The following is a 12403-nucleotide window of genomic DNA, read 5'->3' on the forward strand; positions in this document are numbered from 1 at the left end:
GGTCATGGGATCCACTAGAACACTTTTGATGTTCCAGCATCAAATAGGAAGGTGTTTTTAGCTGGTTTTATCCAGATAAATTCATTATTTACCTTCAATCAACTAATTTAATAGAGAGACATCTTTAAACCAGATATATCTGGTTTATTGACCTATCTTAGTTTTCTGTTGTTACACTCTTCCCCCCCCGCCCCCCGCCCATTGACTTATGTTAAATATCCCTTCCCTCTCGAATAGCAGATCCCTTAACAGCATCTTAGGGGGAAAAAAATCGTAATTTCCTGGTCACTAGTTATTAGAATTTGTTTAAAGCTCCAATCTCATATCTGATTCAAAAACTTGTCCGTATCATAGTTCCTTATCATAGGGACTGTGGTATGTATGTTTGTGTGGGGGGTGGGGTGGATAGTACCTGACCTTTTATTCTGCACCCCCACCCTCACACTGGGGGACAGAACGAGCTCATTTACCCTCCTCCCTTCTTCTAGGCAACCCTTCCTAGTGTTAGAAATAGGAAGAGGGAGGAAAGAAGACAAGAGTCTCTTATTTTAACTGACCAGTTGTGCTGCTCTCTCCGTCGACTGATGCTTGTCTAGTTAACACTCACTGCCTGGCTGCTGGTGTTGTGTCTTGTGGAGTAAGAAGCATGCAAAGGAAAGCCTCCCCAGTGCCCGTTCCTTGGTGTGAGAGCTGTGGCCCTGATTCAGCTTCTAATCTCCCTACTCCCAGCTCCTGCTTCAGGCCATTCACCTTTACCTCATATTCTGCTGCCACTCTGATTTCCTCCTATAGTGAGACTCTTAAGTGGCTTCTTGAAAGATGATTCAGGCCTAGCTACCTTCGGTGATGTCTACTGACCCACAACACCTGGTACATTTTTGTTAATTCAAACAGAGCAAAGCTGTTTGGAAAGTAAAGAAATTGAAAGCAAACATATTGGAAAAGAAGAAGTAAAATTGTTCTATTCATACAGATGACAGGATTGTCAATGTAGAAAATTCTATGGAGCACACTAGAGAGTTGCTGTAATAAATGAGTTTATCATAGTTGTAGGATATAATGTCAATATACAAAAGTTAGTCATATTTTTATATACTAGCAATGAACAATTAAAAATTACAATATCATTTATAATAATATCAAAAAATAAGAATACTTAGGAATAAACCTGACATAAGATGTGCAAGACCCGTGTACTGCAAACTACAAAACATTGCTGAGAAAAATTAAAAGAAGACCTAGTTAGCTGTGGAAAACATATCATGTTTATGCATTGAAAGACTCAATATTGGGGATGCCTGGGTGGCTCAGTTGGTTAAGCATCTGCCTTCGGCTCAGGTCATGATCCCAGGTCCTGGGATCAAGCACCACATCAGGGTCCCTGCTCTGCTGGAAGCCTGCTTCTCCCTCTGGCTGCTGTTGCCCCGGCTTGTGTGCACTCTCTCTCTCTGAGAAATAAATAAATAAATATTAAAAAAAGGACTCTATTGTTTTAAACGTTAATTCTCTCCAAAATAATTTATAAATCCAACATTTGAAATTGAAATTCCAGAACCTTTTTAGTAGACATTGATGAATTTTAAAATTTATATGGAGATGGAAAAGACCTTGAATAGTCAAAACAAATTAGAAAAAAAGTACAATGTTGAATGGCTAATACTACCTGATTTTAAGACTTATTATACAGTACCATAATCAAGATAGTGTGGTATGGATGTTAAAATAAATAGATCAATAGGACAAAAGAGAGAGTATGAGGGGTGTTGGGTGGCTTAGTCGGTTAAGCATCTGCCTTGTGCTCAGGTCATGATTCCAGGGTCCTGGGATCGATCCCCACATTGGGCTCCCTGCTCAGCGGGGGGTCTGCTTCTCCCTCTCGCTCTGCCCCTCCTCCCTGCTTGTGCCCTCTCTCTCAAATAAATAAATAAAATGTAAAAAAAATTTTAAAGAGAGAGTATGGAAATAATACATAGAAACTGATTTTTGATAATGGTGCCATAACCATCCAATAGGGAAGGACAATTTAAGAAATGGTGCTGAAATAATTAGGTATTCATATATCAAACAAATAAAATTTGATCCACACATAAAAATGGACTCAAAATGGATCATAGACCCAAATACCAAATCTAAAACTCAAGACTTATAGAAGAAAACATAGGAGAAATTCTTAGTGACTTTGGGTTTGCTAAGATTTAAATATGATATAAGAAACATGAAATCTGATAGAAAAAAAATCTATAAACTGGACTACATCAAAATTAAAAATTCTTTTCAAAAAACATTGTTAAGAAAATGAAAAAACAAGCTACAGACTAGCAGAACATACTGTAAAACATACACTTAACAAAGGATGTGTACCAAAATATATAAAGTAAAGATCTTTTGTAGCTCAGTGATAAAAGAGACACAAACCAATTAAAAATGATCAAGATTTACACAAACTCTTCATCAAAAATGATATAAGAATGGCAAGAAAGCATATGTAAAAAGGCCTGCTAATTTTAGTCTTTAGGGAAATGTGAATTAAATCCACAATGAGATGACCCTACACTCCAACCAGCATGGGTAAAACTGAAGTGGCTGACCGTACCAGTTGTTGAGAATGTGAAGCAACTAGAGTCTCATGCACTGCTTGTGGAAATGTAAAATGCTTTAGAAGACAGCTTGGCATTTAAAAAATTAAATGTACATTTATCATATGACTCAGCTCTTTCAGTCTTAGATGTTTACCCAGGAGGAAAGAGAGCATATATCCAAAGACTTGTATTTGAATGTTCATAGAAGCTCTCATCATGATAGCCCTAAACTGAAACAACCCAAATGTCCATCAACAGGTGAATGAATGAGCATTTTGTTACAGCTACATAGTGGAATACTGCTAGCAATAACAAGGAATGAACTCTTGATACATACAACAAAGTGCTTGAATCTCAAAATACTTATGCTGAGTGAAGGAAGCCAAGGCAAAGGAAGTGCATAGTTTAAATTTTCCATTTATGTAGAATTTTGGAAAATGCAATCAATCGTAATAGAAAGCAGATCTTTGGTTGCCTCAGAAAAGAGTAGAGAGGTGGATAAAAGGAAAAGCTTTGAGGACACTATGGAGGGATAAGGAAACCCTTTGGGGTGATGGATATGTTCATTGCATTGATTATGGTTATGGTTTCACTGGTGTATAAATATATCAAAATTCGTTAAATTGTTTACCATAAATATGTAGTTTATTATACATCAATTATATTTCAGTATAGCTGGGAGGAAGTTTTTAAAAGCAAGAAAAATATTATGAATTCTGGGATCTCATTATCATAAAAATTATACCACATACACATGCATGCATTCATAAAGAATTGGAAGAATATAATCCAAAGTAGTAGCAGTGATTTGATTTCCTGAATTTTCCAAATTTCCAAATTCTCTATAAGATTTGAAAATATAGTACAGAGCTCTCATATACCTTTCACTCATTTTTTCTAATGTTAACATTTTGTAAAGCCATAAAACAATGATTCAAAACTAAGAAGTTAACATTGATATAATCCTATTGACAGATGCTTTGGGCATCATATAGGTTTTTACAAAGGCACTGCAGCTTTGGAGCATGGACTGAAAACATTTGATGTTCAATATCATTAGTCATTAGGGAAATGTAAATGAAAACCATAGTGAGATACCATTTCACACTCATGAGAATGGCTACAATAAAAACAAACTAAAAGAATGCAGAAAGTAACAAGTTTTGGGAAAGAGACCGTAAAATTGGAATCTTTATACGTTGCTTGCAGGGAGTGAAAAATGGTTCAGCTGCTGTGAAAAACAGTTTGGTGGTTCCTCAAAAGTTAAACACAGAATTATCATATGACTCTGCAATTCCACTCCTAGGTATATACCCCAAAGAATTGAAAACAGGTGCTCAGACAAATACTTGTACATGTGCATTTATAGTAGCATTATTCACAATAGCAAAAAGGTGGAAACAGCCCAAATTTCCATCGATGGATGAATGGATGAACAAAATATGGTTCAACCATATATTGGAGTATTATTCAGTTATAAAAATGAAGGAAGTGCCAATACGCTATCATATGGGTGAACTTCAAAAACATTATGCTAAGTGAAGGAAGCCAAACACAGAAAGGCCACGTAGTGCATGATTCCATTTATATGAAACATCTAGGAAAGGTAAAACAATAGAAATAGAATGCAGATTGGTGGTTTCCAGGGCTAGAGGGAGGGGAGAGTTGGGCTACCTGCTTAGTGGGTAAGGGGTTTAATTTTGGAGTGATGAGAATGCATTGGAACTAGTAGAGGTGAGAGCTGCACAAACACCTTCTATGGGATTATTGTGAAGATATAGAAAAGAGGAAAGACATGCTCTGTGACTCAAGTAGTGTTGCAAATATAGTTCTCATACTTGTGAACGTGTATCTGTGTAGGATCCCATTTCCTCAGGTCTCTACCCAGGTAAAGTCTAATATCGTACATTTGACTGGGCAAGTGTGTTTTTTAGTTCTTTTTCTCTCAGAAAAGGTTTGAATTTGAAACCAAGCTTTAGGAGCTTAAATCAAACCAGATTATAGTGGAGAAAATTCAGGAAAGGTGGAAAAGCATGCATGGATCATATTTGGGGTGTAGACAGCCCCGTTGGAGATTAATTCCTCATTATGTAAGCAACTGGCTTTTTGGTTATCTGTATGGTGGTCCCTACTATTGTCTTTTATGGGATGTGAGAATTGCTTTGGATACTTGGGCAAAATTTCAAGCAATAATTTTAATGGGGTGAACTGCTTTAGAACTGTAGTGAGTTCAGAAAAAAATAAAAATGACTTTCAGTTTTATCTTGTTTACATTCAAAATGAAAGCACCTTTATTGATTTCTTTGGGGAAAAAATGAATTCCTACACACAGTTTGCTTGCAGAACTAAATAGAAAATGAGAAAATCATCTTTATTTTTTGAGCCTACTTAACATTTCAGCATCTTTGAGGTATAGCATCATTGGGGACCATTCGTATCTTTTCATCTTAAAAAGCGCTTGAAGATCACAAGAAACCAGGCAGACTTCATATTCCTACCGTTTGGACATCATAAGTAATAACACTGAATGAAGCTGTATTATCTACTTTATAGCTAATTGTGATTTCTGATGCTTGACAAACTTAATTCCTATGGAACGTGAGGCCATGAAAGCAAGTTACGTAAGCAACACAGAAGGTACAAAGGAAATTGGAATAGACATGATCCCTATTAATATCTATCCTTGTATAAACAAGGAATTTAAACTCGATTTTTTTTTTTAAACAAGCTCTGGCCAGTTTTATTAAAGAATAATTTTGCATGATTTACTTTTCACCCATCTGTTCTGGCATGCTTCTAATGACGCCAGACTCACCTGGACCAATGACAGCCAGTGTACATAGTCTGTAGTATTTTCCACATGCTGTGCCCAATTCAATATTATTGCCATTGTCATGATGGGCACCACTTTTGGCTGACATGGCGTATAGTACTCTATTTCAGATTTCCTCAAGGCTGGGCTGCTGTTGGCGAGGATTGACCAGTTTTGCTTCGTCATGTCTGATCATTTTCAGAGTCTGCTTGCACCCCAGCATATACTTTCCACCTTTCATAATGAGTTAGAGCCTAGAGTTGATGACATCAGTGGCTTTGTCCTCCTTTTTGTGGCCACCATCCTCCTGCCTTAGGTATAGGATGGCCACCAACCAAGAGCAGCCACCAAGATGACCAGGGAAGGAGAAAGGATGGGATGAACTTGATTTTTTTCCCTTCTTAGCTAAAGAACTGAGAAGTTAATGATTCTGTGGGGAAGTGTTTGCATAGTTCAGCAGTCTCTGACTCCTAGGAGGAATTTGCCAGGTCCACTAGAAGTCATAGCACTGTTGTATCTGAGAATAAATATTAATGACATGTGTTACTATAGCTGAGATAAAATATGAAAATCATTTCCAATCTTTTTCTAACTTTATTTTCAATCAAATCAAGATGAAACAACATGGATCTCTGATTAGCTATATAAAAATGCTAATTTCTTGTGGAAGTGTATTAGTTTCTGACATCAAAGCTTCCAAAAAGATATAGTAAGAGTGAAACTAAAAATCTATGCTGTATCCTGCTGTATGATCTTTTCTTCTTATCTATCCTCAAAGTACAGCTTAAATCTATCATCTTTATCAATTTCTGCTTCATCAAACATTTATTGGCCACTGAGTGTGTGCAAGGGATGCAGAGCAATATCGTATAAGACACAACCTTTCAGGTAAGTGATTTTATAACTTAGTTGGAGAGAAAGTTGCAGTGGGCTGGAGAGTCCTCCCCTCTTCAAATTCATATCCCTCCTGGAACCTCAGAATATGACTTTATTTGGAAATAGGGTTGTTGCAAATGTAATTTGTTAAGATGAGCTTATACGGGAGTAGGGTGGGCACTTAATGCAATATGAATGGTGTCCTCATAAGAAAAGGAGAAGAGACACAGAGACATGAAACACAGGGAAGAATGCCAGGTGAAGAAGTGATGCATCCATAGGCCAAGGAGGGCCAGGGTTTGCTGGCAACACCAGAGCTAAAAGCAAAGTATAGAACAGATTCTTTTCTGGAGCCTGAGAACATGGCCTTCTTGGCATCTTGATTTCAGACCACCAGGCTTCAGAACTGTGAGAAAATGCATTTCTGTTGTTTTAAGCCACCAAGTTTGTGGTACTTTGTGATAGCAGCCTTAGGAAACTAAGACAACAGTCATAAAAAATAAAGTTTCTATTACGCACTGGCTATGTTCCAGGTCCTGGTCTTAGAGCCATTTTCTGCTCCAAAGTATTACCACTATTACCTCTTCAGGCAGCAAGCTGAGAATCAGAGAGGCTGAACCACTTACTCAGTGTCCCTCAGCAAGTAGCTCTAACCTTTGTCAGTTTGACTCCAGTGACCATTCACTTCATCATGGGAGGAAGCACACATGAGCAATCGCCCAGGCGTCCATGAGAGCATAATGGAGAAGCAAAGTGGCACATCCATATGACAGAATACCACTCAGCAATACAAGAGCACCAACTCCTACAGCATGCAACAATGCAGACAAACCTCAAATTGATCATGCTAAGTTAAAGAAGCTGCACATGAGAGAGCACCTACTATATGATTCCATTTATATGAAGTTCTAGAATAGGAAAAACTAACCTATGGTGGAAAAAAAATCAAAACAGTGGCTTCCAACTATGTGCTAGATGCTCTTTTGGGAAATGCCCACTAAGATCCCTGACCCTCAGTGGTTCAGGTTGGATCCAAGACCTGCTCTTTGGACAAAGGATTAGTATCTATAATACACACCCAGGAGTGGAAGAGCCTGGAAATGCCACAAGGACAGAGACCCTGCCAGTTCTGCTCACCATCATTTCCCAGCCACCGCCACAGTACATAGCTCACAAATATTTGTGGAATGAGAGAACCCACTCACAAACTGGGAATGTCTACATGTTGATGTTCGTCATTCAATTCCTGCAATCTGTGCCACATAATTTAGCCCTTGATTATATTCCATATGGTGATGTTCTCTCATGTGTCATTTGATCACCCCAATCATCTACTGACACAGAGAGGAGCAAGAGGGAGAGTAAGACACAGGGAGGATATGCAAATCAAGAGGTTCCAAGGTGATTACAGAGACCATAGCAAATTTACAAGATGGCCCTGCAGACTCTGCTCCAGTGCTTCTAGAACTGCTGGAAGCTTGTGATGATCGTTCAAACCAGGTAAATAAGTGTATCTAGCGTCATGCTGGGCACTGGGGGACAATTCAGGAGAAGCAGAATACATGGTGTAGGGTTTCATCTCCCCACTGGGAAGGAAAGGTAAATAAGAATGTAAGCAGGGCACTGCTGGAAACGTTGTGGGACTATCACTGCTCCTGTTTCTGGGCTCAGGGCGCAGGGTAGACATCGCCACTCAGCCACAGCACTCCCTCCTACTAAGCCCCACGCTGCGTCAGGATGATCTCCCACTCAGTCCCCCAGAAAGCCACAATAAAGAACTGGAGTTGGTAGGGGAGATAAACAGCCCAGGTCTAAGAAGTTGAAGGAAGTCAGTCATGTTGAGACTGATGTGGGTTACAGAGGTTGGGAGAGCTTCACGTAGAAGGTGAGTTCACATGCTGGGATCCATACAAGTGATAGTTGCTGCCTCGCACTGAAAACTTGCAGGATTCTCAGGGACTTCAGCATGGGCAGCTCTGAGGAGGGACTGTGCTGCCAGTTGCCTTCCTTCCTACCAGTCTCTGGTGCTAACTTCTCCTCCAAACCAAAGCCACCCCTTTGTGAGGCACCAGTTGGTCCTGCAGGAGAACGAGAGGTGGGGCAACCATTAACCCTGTATGGAATGAGGCCGGGTTACATAATTGGTTACAACACAGTCAAGGTTTTCTGTCTGCCTGCTTCATGTGCTTGAGCAATGATTCCCCCGAGTGAAGCGCCTCTGAAAGGGGAGAAGACCAGTGTGCTGCTCTCCTCCTCTCACTGCAGAATCCCCAGGGCGAGCAGAGCTTCTCTGTTCCAAGAACAGGGCTTCTGGCGGTGTGGTGCTCACATGGGACCCTACCTCGGAAGGACTGAACCTTCTGTTACACAGCCTACAGTCTAGGTCTTCCTGAGGCAAAGTCTGGACAGATGGTTAGCTCTACTTAAAAAGAGCTGTTGTGTTGGCTTGTTTAAAGGCATATCTGCTGGGAAAGGTAGAGAAGAAATTCTCTTCTAATTTTGGGCCTTAACAGGCTTTCGTAGCTACAGAACCTCATCGAACAAGGAAGGATGAAGAATTTTCCTTTCAAGGTTAAAAAAGAGCCACAGTCGGGGCGCCTGGGTGGCTCATTTGGTTGAGCGTCTGCCTTCGCCTCAGGTTGTGATCTCCAGGTCCTGGGATCGAGCCCACGTTTGGGCTTCACACTCAATGGGGAGTCTTCTCTCTCTCTCTCTCTCTCTCTCTCCCCCTGTGCCCCTCCCCCATTCATGTTGTCTCTCTCAAATAAATTAAAAAAAAAGGACCCCAGTCTTTCAGCTGCAGCCAACACCAACCCCTAGTCAATAATTTTATTTTATACTTTGCCTGCTTCCCCAATATATAAAAAATGGTTTGAAATTTTTTTTTTTAAAGTTAAGATTGTTAAGAAAGAAATGAAACCCAAAATGTGGGGAGGTTTGTCTCAGGAGTTACTTGTTTTCCTGTTCGTTGGTGTCTGTGGGAGATTTTTCCGGATGCTGAGAGCCACCCTGTCACATTCCCTGCAATGCCTTTGAGTTCCTTCCTGCTCTCCTTTTCCTCTCTGACATCCTAACAGAAAATTTACATTTCAATTTTATTTACTTATTTATTAAGAGAATTTACATTTTATTTTATTTTTATTTTTTCTTTTTTAAAATTTTACTTTATTGTGTTACATTTTAAAATAGGATGCTTTCAGATCTAAAGGTGAAATTTCCTATTGTAGTTTGAGGCTGGCTGGGTAAGGGTAAGGGAGAGAGATTTTATTGGGAGAGTCTTCACTAGGCCAGAATGTAGGGCACAGGACCACAACTTACTCAGCTAATGATCAAGATGAACTTGACTTCAATTTCTGAAACTGCCACATTGAAATTTTCAGTAGCGTCAGTATTTGTCTTGAAAAATACTCGTTCTTTGCAGTAAAACCTTCCACAACTTCTTTTTACTGACTTAATGTTTTTTTTCTAGAACAGATCATAGATGAAGCCAGAGGACACAGTCTGGCCGTAAAAGACATTTATTCAATCAGATTTGCCAGAACACAGCTCAGGGTGACATCTAAAAAGTGACTTGAGAAACCAAGATGCTGCCAAGGCAATTTCTTGGCCAGAAATGTTCTGGCCGCTTCTTGTTTTAAATTCTTTCATTTTGCGTTTCGGGAATTGACTCTCAAAGATAAATCAAAGGCTATTTGCTGGAATTCTGATTATTTCCCTTGAATGAGTAACCAAGAGCTAATTTCTCATGTAATAATGATCTTGCCTATTAATGAGAAAGAATTAATTGTGTTCTATAGAGGCCCATTTTAGCAGAGTTAAAGGAAAAAGTACTTCAGAGTCAGAAAGGACCTTAGAGAATATCCGAGTTTAATCCCTTGTTTTTATGGGACCAGAGAGGGTGGAAGCCTTGCCTGACGGTGCACAGCAGGTTAAGTGCAAGGGAGGACTGTGATCTGTAGCTCACACAGTGTTCACTCAGCTATGTCAATTCTCTGACCTGATGACTATTACCTGCAAGGTTTTCTGCCATTATTTATATAGGAATGTCCCAAGGATGAGATTTTATTCTTTAGAACTAAGGGATGAAAATAGAGAAATTATGTCATATGTGTAGCATCAGGACCCAAAGGACCGCTTTGTTTACATAAAATGTGAAAGCCAATTTGCTGTTGGAATTTCACCTGATGGCCCAAGAGGCCTCATCTTGAAAAGAGATTTTTGTGATCTCTGCATGGTGTGAAAGTCTGAAGCAAGACACACAGACACTGACCCCACAGGAAGGCCCTGTCAGAACATAACATGGGAGCAGTGCTGAGATAAACAGTACAAGGGCTGCAACAGGACAGCCTGTGTGGTAATGAAACACAGCGGGCCTGACCTGCATGCCCCAGGGCACGAAACAGGACAGCCTTCAGAGCCGGCTGCAAAGCTGCCCCCAGGCCAGGCTCTGAACTGAGCCGCCCCGAGGCCACAGGCCACAGCTCCTTTCTCCCTGGTCATTTGGGAATTTTCAGGATACAAATCATGGCCAGCTTTCCGGGCTCATCTGACCTTCAGCATAATAATTCAGCTAATGGATTAATTTTAGAATGCTGTAAATGATCGAGCTCATGTTTTCATTTGCATTTTTAAAGATAGAGACTAATTTGCTTCAAATACTCTTCTGTAATATTCATATTGCAATACCCAATAGGGATTTTTTTGTTATTGTACTTGAAAGCTTGTACCAAAAGAAGTCTAACATTGTTGCTCTTCTCATCTATTATTCAATAAATGTATTCCAGCTGGACAGAAAGACAGATCTGTTTTCCGTCTGACTCATTGTTGCTAACAGTTGTCAGGGAAGCAGAAACCTTTTCAGCTGATTGATGTGTTCCAGCTGTGCAACTTTGGAAATCATATTTCCACTGAAAAAAGGGTGATTTTTTTTCTAATGCTCCTTCCATTAAAAAAAAAAAAGATAGTTTGTTGTCATCGGATTCCAATTTTCAGTTCTTCGAAAAGATGTAAAACTGATGATGAATCATTCTTTTGCAAACAACTTAGTTGTGTTGAAGGGAGCTTCAGAGCCTCAAAATAATTGCCGGGCTTTATGTAGAACATTTCATGGAGGCTCCAAATACCCAACCTCCAAACTAAACACAGATACTTTACTCATTAAAAGCAGTAGCTGCTTCTGCTGTTGCTACAACTACTACCTGTTTTTACTTTTTAAAAACAGCTTTATAGAGCTATAATTCACTTACCATACAATTTACTCGTTTAAAGCGTACAATTCAATGTTATAAACACGATCAATTTTAGAACCTTTTTATTACCACAGAAGGAAGCCCTGCTCCCCTTAGCTACCAACCCCTTCAGTCCCGCACTCACTCCAGCCCTTGACAAACACTAATCCACCTTCTGTCTCTAAAGATTTGTCTATTTGGGGCATTTCATATAAAGGGAATCACAAAATATGCGGCCCTTTGACTGGCTTCCTTCACTTAAATATAATGTTTTCAAGGTTCTTCCATGTCTTAGCTTGCGTCAGAATTTCACTACTTTTAATGGATGGTTCATATTCCACTGTATGGATGTGCCACAATTTGTTTATCCATTCATCTGTAGATGCACATTTGAATTGTTCCCATTTTTAGCTATTAAGTAACTAATTCTGTTACGAGCACTTGTGTACAAGTCTTTGTGTGGACATGTTTTCATTCCTCTTTGGTATATATCTTGAAGTAGAATTGTTGTATCATATGGTAACTCTGCTTAACCTTTTGAGAAGCTGCAAGGCTGTTTTTCAAAGTGGCTACACCATTTTCCATTTCCACCAGCAGTGCATGAGGGTTCCATTTTTTTCCCATTCACTCCAACACTTTTTGTTATCTTTTTTGCTTACGGTCATCCTAATGGGTGTGTAGTGGTAAAAGCTCCTTAAAGCTATTTTAAAAGTATTTTAGTGATGCCTTTATGATCAGATGGATTCTGTGTCAGTGAGAAAGGAGTACAAGTAGCCCCAACCCAACATGTTTCCAAATATGAGCTGCAGGAGGAGGTGACTTTGTTCACTGCTCTGTCCCTAGTGCTAGAAAAAAGACCAGCACATAGTAGGCATGTAAACATTCATAGAATGCATGAATAAGTGAGT

The sequence above is a fragment of the Callorhinus ursinus genome, unplaced genomic scaffold, assembly GCF_003265705.2.
Source record: "Callorhinus ursinus isolate GAN/ISIS: 27379988/994484 unplaced genomic scaffold, GSC_fseal_2.0 scaffold69, whole genome shotgun sequence".
NCBI classification, from domain to species: domain Eukaryota; kingdom Metazoa; phylum Chordata; class Mammalia; order Carnivora; family Otariidae; genus Callorhinus; species Callorhinus ursinus.